This window comes from Manis pentadactyla, chromosome X (genome assembly GCF_030020395.1).
Source record: "Manis pentadactyla isolate mManPen7 chromosome X, mManPen7.hap1, whole genome shotgun sequence".
NCBI classification, from domain to species: domain Eukaryota; kingdom Metazoa; phylum Chordata; class Mammalia; order Pholidota; family Manidae; genus Manis; species Manis pentadactyla.
Genome location: NC_080038.1, coordinates 97,673,397 through 97,685,040, shown reverse-complemented (window position 1 = coordinate 97,685,040; position 11,644 = coordinate 97,673,397). Strand labels below are relative to the sequence as shown.

Genomic DNA, 11,644 nt, shown 5'->3' with positions numbered 1-11,644 from the left:
TGTAATAAAAGACAGATTAAAGGCAAAAAAAGAAGCTTAATACCATACATGGGAGAGATCCAGGAAATCTGAATAACGCTTCCAAGTGGCCCAAGCCACCACGTTATACACCATCTCAGCTAAAGACTAAAGATGTCGGGGGAATGGCAGGGAGCGCTGGTTATGGGGTTTCAGGCAGAGCACAGTAAACAAGGGTGAGGCTCTTGTGCAGATGTGAGGCGTCGCCTTCTCCATCAGGGAGTTTCTGGATTTGGTCGTCCTGTTCCTGGTGCACAGAGGGAGACCCCCTTACAAATGGAGATTCCCTTTATAAACATAAATGTCTCTTACAAAACGGTAACTCCTACTCAGTTTTCAGAGCTTCTCCTATGTCTGCTGTTACTGAAAAATAATCCGAATGCCAAAGAGGTAGATTTTGAGGTGGCAAATTCTGCTCTCCTTCAGGGCAGTGATGTCAAACCATGTCAGTATTAAGAATTCATTTAAGATTAGAATCTGCATGAGAAAACCTAAAACATATCTAAAGCCCATATAAGAAGCTTGACAGAGATTGACAATTTATTCAGTGACAATACTAAAAACTTACTCATCACCAATAGAGTTGTAAAGCTGAAACTTTTATCAAAACAATAAATGAATGACCATGCAAAGGAAAGTTTGAATTACCTTTACATTTTCTCTAGGAAAAATATTACAAAATGTCATATGAAGACAGGATCAAAGAGTTTGTAGTAAAAAATTGTAGGGAAAAAAATCACAGAGGTGCCAGGCAGTTAGTTAATAAAAATGTTACATGTATGGAAATTGGGGTGTTTTGTATATGTCAGCTGTTCAAATTTTGCAATTTGTTGTGATTTCTTTCCCCATGACAAATATTAACTTTGGCTCCTAATTGCCTGCATTGCCCATACCTTTTTAATATCCTTTTTTGTTAAATAGTTCCCCCAAATTGTAAGTGTCAGACCCCACAACCTAGCTCTGTCTCTGAGGTGGTAAGATACAGTAGGAAATTTTTGGTTGCAATTGGAAAGGGTTAATAGGGATGTGGATGTGGTAGAGAAACGCGAAATACAGCAATTGCTGAGGGTGCATTAATAATGCTTTTTAAGACCGGAACATTGTGACCAGAAGGTGTTCTTGGTCTGTGAGATTATGTGACCTCAGAGGTTTACTACATGGAAAGCCCACAACGCCCAAACACAGGAGCCCCTCAAATGGGGAGCCTCCAGCTGCTCTGTACATTTCAAACTTTCCCAAAAGTGGCTGCCTAACGGATCTGTATTTGTATTATTACTGAGCAGGGAAAACAGGTGGCTGGGTTGTTTACCCCCACACACTTGAATCTACCTCTTGCTTCCCAAATAACAACAGTTCTTTTCTGTACCATGACAAACAGGACACAGGCTGATATTACTATCAGTAATGATGATAACAAACAAGGGACAGAATCATAAACATTAAAAAGAACTATTAAAAATCTCACTCCAAGCCACATTTCCTGAACCCCATTTCAGTGCCAGCACAGGTCTGACAGGGAAATGGTAGACATTCGGGTCTTTGGGGAGGGGAGGTGGAGAGTCTGGACAGCTGGAGAGAAAAGAGGGAGGCATTGTCTATTAACCCCAAAGGACTGACCCTTTCTGATAATCTAGAAAAAGCAAAAAGAAATTTCAGGGAGATGATACAATTTTCATGTTTGTGGCAAAGACTGAAAAAATTGTCAAGTTGGGGAAGGCGCAGACTGGGCCGGGAGGAAGGACAGGCTCCTGCCGCAGCGGTGTAGGGAGGATTAACTGGGGATCCGAACTCACTCTTAACCTGGGCCTCGCTGGACAAAGGGCCGATGTGAATTTAAGTCACGGTGTAGTTTCTGCCCTCTTTCCCGTCTGAACACCGTCTCCCTATTACCTTGGAGGCAGGTGGGCGCGCTTCTGGCCACGAGACAGAAGAGGAGAATTACCGCCTGCCCCGGATCTGAGGAGATTTGAAAGAGCAGAAAACATCCGAAAGAGAGGGCTCACGCCATAGCGTATCCAGAACTGCATGCCTATGGCCCTCCTGTGCCCCTGCTCCGGTCCATTACGCAGCGGAAAATGGTGGGTTTGGGGGAGGGACCCGGGGGAGGGGCCGGGCGGTCAGGTTTGGGTACCAGCCCCCTACTGCACTGAAAGCAGGCTTGTTTCTGGCCCAGGGAAAACGGAGGAGGGCAACGCTCAGGTTCCCTGCAAGTCGGTGTGAAGGTGGGAGCACCTGCAAACCACTGTAAAGGAAAAGGGGGCAAAGCGGAGCTCACCGCAGGTCCTGTACTGCAGTTCTCAAACCACTGCCACGCCCTCTGTTTTGATTCAGAAAATGGTGGGCAACGGGGAATGCTGGGGAGGTGGGCGGGAACCCTGTGTGGGGGCCCAACCTCCTACAGCGGAAGAGGTGGGCGTACCGAGGCCAAGGTGAAGAAAAAGAGGTAGGTGCACCGGATCCCTGCAGATGGGCGCGAGTGTGGCCTGTGCGTCGCGGGGGTAGGGACGGGCGGACACCGTAGCGAGTTTCTGGGACTGCTTTTTTTCACAGGAAAATTACTGCTACGATAAGACACACACTTGGTGTGGCAGAGTTCTGTTTGTTCATTTGAACCTTTTGTTTTTGCTTGTGTCTTATGTTTTTCCAAATAAAGTATCGGCATTTCCTACACTCCCGCTCTGCCGTGTGTGTGTGTGTGTTTTCTTTTTTTCACAGGAAAATTACTGATACGATAAGACACACACTTGTTGTGGCAGAGTTCTGTTTTTTCATTGTAAGATTAAATATATGAAAAGGTATAAAATTCAACAGGGTTTGTCAAATAGCTGATAATTTAGTAGTCTCTCTGATCATCACTAGTCCAGATGTCTGTCCCCCAATATATTTTTGTCACACAATATGCATTTTAACCAGTTTCACAGGTGACTCTATTGTACTCTAAACTTTGGGAGCCATCACTGTCCGGTTTGGCTGAGCTTATGCTTAACAACACCAAAACCTCGGTCACTTAACACAGTGAAAGTTCAGTCCTAGGACATAACAAATGCACCAGTGTTGGTGAAGGTCAGGGGTAAAGGGGTTTGCTTCCCATAATCTGTCAGGGACCCTGGCTGACAGAAGCTCCACAACCTTGAACATCACTAGTCACTGTGGCAGGGGGAGAGTGTCCTGGAGAAACTTCACTCTTTAGAAGTAACATAAATCCCTGCTGTGCACGGCTCATTGGCCAAAACCAACTAGGTGACCTCTCCTAAGAGCAAGGGGCTGGGTGTGCTATGGGACTCGGAAGTATAGTTTTCTGTGTGCCCAGAGGGAATGTAAACCATAATGTAAGAAAAAGAAACTAAAAGAAAATAATAGAATTCAAAGGGGAATGCCTTTCTAAAGCACTAAAAAAATTAAAACTTGTGAAGAAAAAATGACAAGTATAATATATGAAAATTAAGTTGATATGAAGCAAAGCAAGAATGCATGTGCCCTTGGCTTTTTGCCTTTTCTGTGATGCTATTTTGGAGTATCTTCATGTCTCCAGATCACTCTTCAAGGCTATGGCACCTAATGGATGCTGGTAGGGCTGAACATCGCTGAAGTGAGATGAGGGTCCAGCGCTCACTGTGCCAGTTTTACAAGACAAGATGAATCCATCTCCCTGGTGCTCTGAGGGGCGGTGCTCAGGCAGAATGTGGACGACTCACACAGGCCACACTCCTCTCCAGGGTGGTCTGACCTGGATTTCTCTGCTCCTGCCTGCAGCAGGCACCAGACTCCCAAGCTGATGGCCGGGCTGTCCTGGACATGCTTACCTGGAGGATGACAACTGTCCCATTACAGGTCACAGCACTTTGCCTTTCTCTCCTTTTCCCTTTTCTCTGGGGATCTTTTTGTAGGGGAGGAGATGAAGCCCCAAGAATTCCTATCCAGAAACATTGGTTGGGATAGTCTTTGAGCAAGCAGATGTCTGACCTGGGCCTGAGCAGATCACTTGGGGATGAGGCAGAAGGGGCTGGCCCTTCTCTGAGCCCAGTGGAGTAGCCCTCATCATCCGCCCCTGCCTCAAATGGGGTTAGACAGACCTCAGACAAGACCCTTATGTATCCCTCTCCTACACACCTTGCTCAGACTCCCAGAAGGGCCTCAGAGGTGCCCTGACCTGTTTGGGTAGTTCTCCAGTGTGTGCCTGGGGCCATGCTTCTGATGTCTGCACCAGCCCAGGCCCAGGGGCACAGGAACCCCCATGCAAAGGGAGCTTGCAAAGGCATGTGGTCCTGTAGCTCAGGAGGAAGGGGGTTTCATCTCTTGTGTACACACCCCTGAGCACTGCAGGCCCTGCCCACAACTCGGGTGCCAGGCCCATCCAGCTAGGCATGGGTGTGAAGATGCTTCTAGAGGCACTGATGGTGGAAGGTCAGCAGCATCCAGAGCCTGGGTCTCTGGGCCCCTCACTGCCTCCCTGCTCACACAGTAGGCTTGTCCAGAAAGCAACTTGCCTGGCCAACTCCAGAGCAGAAAGCATTGAGGGTCCAGGACCCTGGAGAGAGCCCTCTGGGACCTAGGATGCTGGGCTCTTAGGAGATGGTTCATGGGAATGGGAGCCCCTCTGTTGACTTAGTGTAGAAGGGATCAGGTTGAGGTTCCTTGCAAAATACTCTGTCTGCAGTTAGTGGAAGGTGTGTGGATGCCTGCCAGAAAAAAGTCACTGGGTGTGTGGTGGCCATGGAGTTAACACAGTTATTTCCTCAAAAGAATCTTTGGATCTCTCTCTTGACATTTATGCTAAGGCCACATTTTCCCCAGACTGCCTCCGCACTGTAACAGAGCACAGTTGTGCTGCTAGAACCAGGCCGTTTCTGCTTGTCAGAGCACTCCTTGAATCTGTGCCTGTACTCCCCATTGGCCTGTGGCAGACTTTCTCATGATTGCATTGCAATCTGAGCTCTTCTTGCCTAATCCTTCCTTCCCTCTCTCCTTTCACAGATGCAACACAGTCTGAAGGTTCACCCCATCTCCTGCTCTGTCTTTCATAGGTAATTCCCCAATAAATCTCTTATATGTCTAATCTGGTCTTAGCATTTGTTTTTAGGATGGCCTGAACTAATATATAGGGTCAAGGTACTTTCACAGATGAGATCCAGGGTCTGACATTTCTCAATAGCTATACTGTTTTTTCAGAGAGATAGGGTAGTATAGTAGTTAAGAGCTTGGCTAATTGGGTTCAAGTCCTAGGTCTACCCCTTTTAGCTGTGTGTCCTTTGTCTCTGTGCCCCTTTTCTAAAATGCAGATAATCTCATTACATCCTCTTAAGGTTGTTGTGAAGTTTATATGAATTATTACACAGACTCAGTGTCTTACACATACTAACTAATATCAGCTATTTTATCTTCTTTAATAGATGCATTCAGAAAAGGGGAAGCCACAGAACCCAAGAATGGACTAACAGTTACCAAAGAGAAAGGGACTGGGGAGGATGGGTGGTAAGGGAGAGATAAAGGGGGGGTCAGAAAGGGGGCATTATAATTAGCATGTATAATGAGGGGGGCACAGGGATGGCTGTACAACAGAGAAGACAAGTAGTGACTCTATAGCATCTTACTATGCTGATGGACAGAGACTGTAATGGGGTATGTGGGGGGAACTTGGTGATGGGGGTGTGTCTAGTAAACATAATGTTCCTCATGTAATTTTAGATTAACGATACCAAAATAAAAAAATAAAGAAAAGGGGAAGGATCTAATCAGGTCCTTTAGCTATTGACGAGTTTGGTTAATTTGGGACTCTAAATCTGAAGTTCTGGAGTTCTAAGTACATATGCTTTATTGATATTTAACCTAGAAGTTAAAATTAAGGCTCTGGAAAACACATGAACCAGTTAGGTGGGATGATGATTGTGTCTCCTACATCAACTGCATGGGGTGGGTAACTCCCAAGGTACGATATTTTCCATTTTCCTGCACTGTGTCCATCAGACAACTTATGCTGGAACACAGATGGCACTGAGGATTGCACCCATGTTTCTCCTTGTCACATTTACAAATGATCTTTATGGTAGACTGTCAAAGGCATGCTTTCAAGGAAGTGCAGAGGCAGGGTGGGAAGGGACCTAACATTTGCCTGAGTGCCCACTAAGGGCCAGATGCAGTGTTTGGTGTTTGGGGATGATTCTTTAATTTCCATACAGTCCTGTGAGGTAGGTATCAGTGTTTCCCATACACAAAGAAACAGCTCAGAGAGGTTAAATGTATTTTCTAAGGCCCTAAGTTTGGTAATTTGCAGAGCTTGTATACTAACCTAGATTTGTCACACTCCAAAGCCCATAAATAACTTTTAAACTTTTAAAAACTTGAGATGCTGACCTTCCAGGACTGGGGTTTAAATTTGCATGACAGTTGGTTAAGTTGGAAGTTTTCTCTTATGGACCAAGACATAATAGACATGAACTACTAAAGGCAGATTTTGAAAGGACATAACCAAGCAGCTCTAAAATTTACAAGGAGGATTAAGAGGGTCAAGAGAGGAGATACGGAGAAGGAATTTTTTAAGGAAGATTTCTTTGGAGTGGGCTGCCATGGGGGAAGGGTTGGGGTGCCTTCTGCTATACCCAAAGGCTTCAACTGGCCCCCTTGAAGCTTGATATGTATCTCCTGGAGTTTGGAGGCAGGGAAATGGAAACTGATTCCAGTATGAGAAATTAGAAGCCAGAGAATGTGGCTGTGATAATGGTGGGAGCAAAGGATAGGTGAGTGTTGGAATGCCAACATTCCCAATTTGTTGGGGGCAAAAGATACATGGGTGTTAATTGTGTACCAGAAGTGGTCCATGCAAGAGAGCAAGCTGCTGGGTATTGTGGAGCCTGCAAGAGAACCGGTGGGGAGTGCTGTGGATTCCACCAGAGAAACTATGTAATGGGCGACTAGAAAACCCAGAGCTGCAGGGGAAACAGCAATAGAATGTTTTGCTTTTGACACAGGAATTGCATTAGCACAGCCTCAAATGAGAGCCAGCTTTAAACGTCAGCTAGGCCGAGAGCATGAAGCCAACTTACTACATGGCCAGTCAAGAACTTTCTGTGCATTCCCTCCCTTCAACCCCAGACAGGCAGGAAGTCAAATTTAGCAACTAGGAAAAGGGGGAAAGTGAAGAAACCCAGCATATCCCTTCTTCCAAAAGTGGGCGGGTCCACCTCTAGTTGGTGCTAGCTGAGGAAGGAGAGAAGGTTTAACTCTAAATCCAGTTCAGAGGGTCCTTTATTATTTGGGACTGGAGGTGGTAATCACTGACATGAAGCTCAGTTTATGATTTAAAGTGACTGTAGGGCTCTTTGGAGTGAGCAGCAAAGCCATGGGGTCTGGGAAAAACTTAATTTTAAAGGTACAGTATTAGATAAAAGTAAAGTATTTTGATTATATCTCACCAGTAGTTTTTGTTCAGTATATTGACTACACATCTACTTGGTATGGTGTTTGTGACATGCCACACTCCTGTGGGTAAATACTGCTAATGTTTTTGCTTTAATTTTGCTACATCAGCTTGCTTTTGTTTAGTATTCCCTTGGTATATGTTTTTCCATCCTTTTATTTTGAACTTTTCTTTTAAGAGCACATCTGAGAAAAAGCATGAAACTGGATTCTGTGCCTTAAGAAAAAACCCAATCTGATGTTTTCTTTCTTTTAACATGAGTTTGATCTATGTACATTTATGATTATTGACATATTGTAGATATATTTCACCGTCCTACTTTGTGTTTTCTGTTTGTTTTTTTCTTTGCATCCTTCCCCTCCTCTCCTTTCCTGCCTTCTGTTGGACCAAATGGAGTTTTCTTTGGAATTTCAGAATTTACACATTCTATTTTTAATCTTTTAGTGCTTATCCTAAGATTTTTCTAAATTGTTATCTAACTTTATGTTTTTAAACAAAATCTAGACTATCTCCAACTTCTATCCTCTTCCTTATAGAGACCAACATTTAAAAATTTAAAAAGTGTATATATACAACTTCTCATAAGTGGCATTTCTATAAGCAAACTGTTAACTATTTTTATTACAGTTCACAGTTTATGAGGCACTTTAAAATTTTCTACTTTGATTCTAGAAAAAACTGTGTTATCATCATAATGAATTAATGAATTAGGAAAAAAAGAGGAAAGATGAGAAAAGAGCTCTTCAATTCTTAATGGTATCTTTAAAGACCCTTAAGAATCTGGGGACCTCATGTTGAGAACCACAGATCTTAGGACTATGTGCTTCACCCTGTCCTTTTGGGAAGGGAGAAGGGGAGATAATTGTCATATTTGAACTTTCATTTTGTGCCAGAAGTTTGTTTTAGGCAAAGATAAGCTTTATATATATATATATATTTTTTTTAATTAAGGTATCATTGATATACAATCTTATGAAGGTTTCACATGAGCAACATTGTGGTTTCAACATTCACCCCTCTTATCAAGTCCCCCCCAACTCCACTGCAACCACTTTCCATCAGCGTAGTAATATGACAAGCCTTATATTTAATGGTTACGTTCTTCACTTTCTAGGTGTTTTATGGGTATCATGAGTTATTTCACAACATACTTCCACACCAATCCACACACATTCTCCTGAACAGAAAATGGGCTTATTTATATTGATAATATTGATGAAAATAATAAATAACAATCATAACTGTTTATTGTGGAACCAGCATGTTAGCTAGGTGCTGAATATCATGAGGTAAATAAACTCTCAAAACCACCTTATGATTTTAGAAAGGAAGCCATGTACTCATCCAATGACTAGATGAAACTGTATCATCTGTGTAGTTTCAGAATAGATGAAAATTGCTAAATGAACAGAGACTTGGGTAACAGTTTGGGTATACTTGCCCCCCCACTTTTAATCAACAGGACGGCCTGGTTTAGATCCTAATAAAGTACTTTAGGCCTCTCCTGAATATTCCTAAGTTGTTGTTTTTAAAAATGAAAATAATTAACAAGATAAATCAACTAAAGTGAAAATAAACCACCTATGAACCTAACTGGAAAATATTGAATTATCAGTCATGGAGATATTAACATGTGTATTGTGTTCTTCTATTTTTCTCTCCTTTCAGTTCCTATAGAGATCCAGGAGGAGGTTTGCACCAGAGCTGGAAATATAAGCTGCTTGAAGCCAATGGCTTTTATATTTTGAAAAGGATTATATTATTCCTTGATGAAATCAAGCCAGATGTGCCTGGATGGGAATGGAGGGTGTTTAAAGTTCCAGTAACGGAGAGATGAGGATGGGAATGGAGGGTGTTTAAAGTTCCAGTAACAGAGAGATGAGTATTTCTCCCTATCAGGACCCAATGAAGATTCTGTGGTGGGCTCAGAGAAACTGGGTTCCTGGTTGTGCTGAAGATTCCCCTACCCAGAGGGTTAGATGTAAGCAGCAAGGAAAAGGGATCTGAAGGTGCTGTATTGGTTCTGTAAGAGAGCACCTCATCTCTAAGCAGTGTGGACAGACACCTTTTATTTTGGTACTAGATAATACCTAGGATGCTGTACAACTAATGGAGAGTCCCCAGACTTACTGAAGTGGATATCCCACCATGCTACAGTTGGATCTCAGGGTCATAAGGACAGGCTTTATTTTGGTACTAGATAATACCTAGGATGCTGTACAACTAATGGAGAGTCCCCAGACTTACTGAAGTGGATATCCCCCCATGCTACAGTTGGATCTCAGGGTCATATTTATGTTCATTTAAAGGCAATGTTTTTTAAAACATGGCATTTCTAACATGTTCAAGCATCTGAGCTAAGATCTATCTGTATTCTAGGCCCCCTATTCAGTTTCAGTAACAAACAAACAAACCCTTATTTTACAGTGTATTTTGTGAGTGTCATGAGCTATTACACAACTTCTCTGAATGTAACAGTCCTTAAGAACCTTCTAGTTGGTCAGGCCCTAGGTCCTGCAGAAATATAATAATTCTAAGAATATAGGCAAACTATGAACTATAATTATTTTGAGATATGTGTGAGCTAGAAATCTCTTCACTTGTTACCCCTGATCCACTTTTCCTCCCTGGTCTGTGTCCTCCCAGGTTAGCAATTCAGACTCCATCAAAGGTTGTCCTTGTCCTTTGGCTTCTAGTTTGGCCAAAGGGAAATACCCAGCAGATTAAAAAGGGAAGGAACAGTGAGGTCAGGTATTTCCCCCATCCTGGATTCTCTCTTCGATTTTCTGTTGCGGTCTCTGTGAGCTGACTGCATCCTGAAGTTCACAGATACTGCCAGGTGGTTCTTTCCACACAGCCACCACTCCAGGAACCCCTCCCTCCTCTTCCTTCTCCCCTCCCCTCCCCTTCCTCACTTCCTCCCCTCCTCTTCTTTCCTGTCACCCCCAGGCCCTCTCCCAGCTCCTACTGTACCCCTCCCTCCCTCCTACTCCTCCCCACCCTGCTCCCTCCTACTCTCACCTGGAGATAGTAACACCCAAGTTACAGGCTGAACTGTGTCACCTCCAAAAATATGTTGAAGCCCTAACCTCCGGTACCTCAGAAAGTGACTATATTTAGATGAAGTCTTTACAGAGGTAATTAAATTAAAATGAGGTCATTAGGGTGGGCCCTATTCCAATATGACTAGCCTTATAAGATTAGGACATAGATACAGAGGAAAAGACCATGTTAAGACACGGGGAGAAGGCAGCTGTCTAGAAGCCAAGAGAGAGGCCTCAAAAGAAACCATCCCTGCCAATGCCTTGATCTTAGACTTCTAGCCTCCAGAACTAGGAGAAAATTAATTTCTGTTGTTCAAAGCACCTAGTCTGTGGTACTTTGATATGGCAGCCCTAGGACACTAATACATACCATGACTCTATTCCTCTGCTGAAAACTTGCAGATAATATTCTGTTAAACTCAAGTCATGCATTTTGAGTCCCATTTATTTCCTCAGGGTTCCAGAGGGTTATAGGAGCCACAGGATCCAGTAGGATTGTATGTGGTGGTTCTTTCCATGTTCATTCTTACTATACTCTTCAAAATTTCTGCAGTAAGGTGACCATAGAATACTTCTTTTCACTAAAGTAACAAACACTGTTATGAAACAAAACTTGGATTGACCAAGAAATTTCCATATAAGATGGATTTATAATCACAGGTATCCAAGATTATCCCCTCTTCCATAGATCCCCTACACTAGTATTCCCAATGGTATGCCCAAGGGGCCATAAAAACAGAACATGACATCAATGCTGGAACTCGGGAGAGCTGCTGTCCTTGGCCCCAAATCTACAAATACCTCTGATAGATTAATACTGAAAGGTGGCTGCCCATGTTTACCGTGGTGGGAAAGAGCAAATCTCTGCATTAAAAACATTAAGGGACTATTAAAGTACCCACTTAAAAAATGTAAGCATTAAATATCCTACTGTTCCAGCCCAACTTACAGGGGCAAGGAGCAGAGGACCAAAACTAGCTCTTACAAGCAGCACTAGAAAGCAATCCCACTATAAGAAGCCACATGGAGAGGAAACTAGCCCCAAAAGGCATACTGCTGGATGTCACACCCAACAGAAAAAGGAATTCTTTCACTAGGAGTTAGAACCCTCCTTTGATATTACTCAGACCTTTCCTGAACCTTCTGACTTGTCAGCTTTAGTAACATT

At 43.3% G+C, this 11,644-nt stretch overlaps 1 long non-coding RNA gene across 1 annotated transcript; it reads left to right on the top strand.

Annotated features, from left to right (window-relative positions):
• The first annotated feature begins 2,866 nt into the window (after window positions 1-2,866).
• LOC118936031 (uncharacterized) lies at window positions 2,867-10,313 on the top strand. The gene is made up of 4 exons (XR_008995193.1): window positions 2,867-3,849; window positions 4,993-5,042; window positions 9,101-9,218; window positions 9,264-10,313. It is a non-coding gene; the product is annotated as an uncharacterized LOC118936031 (long non-coding RNA).
• The last annotated feature ends 1,331 nt before the right edge of the window (window positions 10,314-11,644 follow it).